We start from the raw sequence: 1,358 nt of genomic DNA on the forward strand, positions 1-1,358 counted from the left end.
TCCACCCCAACATCAAGATCGCTGATGAAGAAATTGAACAGCGCAGGCCCCAGGACCGAGCCCTGGGGGACTCCACTACCCACCTCCCCCCAAGTCGAGTATGATCCATCCACCACCACCCTCTGAGTGCGACCCTTCAGCCAATCTGCAATCCATCTGACTGTGTAGGCAGGTTGGAAGGGACCTGAGCAGATCATCAAGTCCGACCCCTGCCATGGCAGGAAAGAGCACTGGGGACAAACGATCCCGGCAAGGTGTTCATCCAGCCTCCACTTACAGACCCCAGGGTAGGAGCCAGCACCACTTCTCTTGGAAGTTGGGTCGAGATCCTAGCGGCCCTGACAGTGAAGTCGCTACTCCTGATGTCTAGTCTGAATCTTCTCTCCGTCAACTTATGGCCATTATTCCTCGTTACTCTCGGCAGTGCTTGGGGGAACAGAGACTCTCCCAGTGCCTGCTGGTCTCCCCTGACTAATTTGTAACAGGCCACCAGATCCCCCCCCAGCCTTCTCTTGTGGAGGATGAACAGGTTCAGGTCCCGTAGCCTCTCCTCGTCAGGCCTGCCCTGCTGCCCCCAGATTATGCGAGTGGCTCTCCTCTGGACCCTCTTCATGCTGTCCACATCCCTACTGAAGTGCAGCACCCAGAACTGGACAAGCGCCCTGACCTGTGTCATGTAGAGGGGAAGGATCACCTCCTTGGACCTGCTCGAGATGCATCTGTGGATGCACGACAAGATGTGGTTGGCTTTCCTGACCGCGTCCCCATGTTCCTGTCGGCCCATGTTCATTTGGGCATCAATAATGACTCCAAAATCCTTTTCTGCCTCTGCACTGACGAGAAGGGAGTTCCCCAGCCTGTAGGTCTGCTGCTGGTTCTTCCTCCCCAGGTGCAGCACCCTGCACTTGTCAGTGTTGAACCCATCCTGTTCTCATCCGCCCACCCCTGGAACCTGTCCAGGTCCCATTGCAGCCTGTCCCTCCCTTCTAGCGTGCCCACCTCCCCACATCTTCGTGTTGTCAGCAAATTTGAGTAGGGTCTTTTCTGCCCCCTCATGCAAGGTGCTGATGAAGATGTTGCAGAGTGCGGACCCGAGGACCGAGCCCTGGGGGACCCCACTGCCCACATCCCTCCAGGTCATAGTTTCATAGTCTCACAGTAGCTAGGGTGAGGAGGGACCTGAACAGATCATCTCGCCTGACCCCCTGCCACCGGCAGGAATGAATGCTGGGGTCACAAGACCCCAGACAGGTGATCATCCAACCTCCTCTTGGATTTACCCAAGGTAGGGGTGAGGACCAGATTTTGGCCTCCCTAACTTTAAATATTGCCTTCTGATCTCCAACCTAAACCTATTC

The sequence above is a fragment of the Alligator sinensis genome, unplaced genomic scaffold (assembly GCF_000455745.1).
Source record: "Alligator sinensis unplaced genomic scaffold, ASM45574v1 scaffold1603_1, whole genome shotgun sequence".
Classification (NCBI taxonomy): Eukaryota; Metazoa; Chordata; order Crocodylia; family Alligatoridae; genus Alligator; species Alligator sinensis.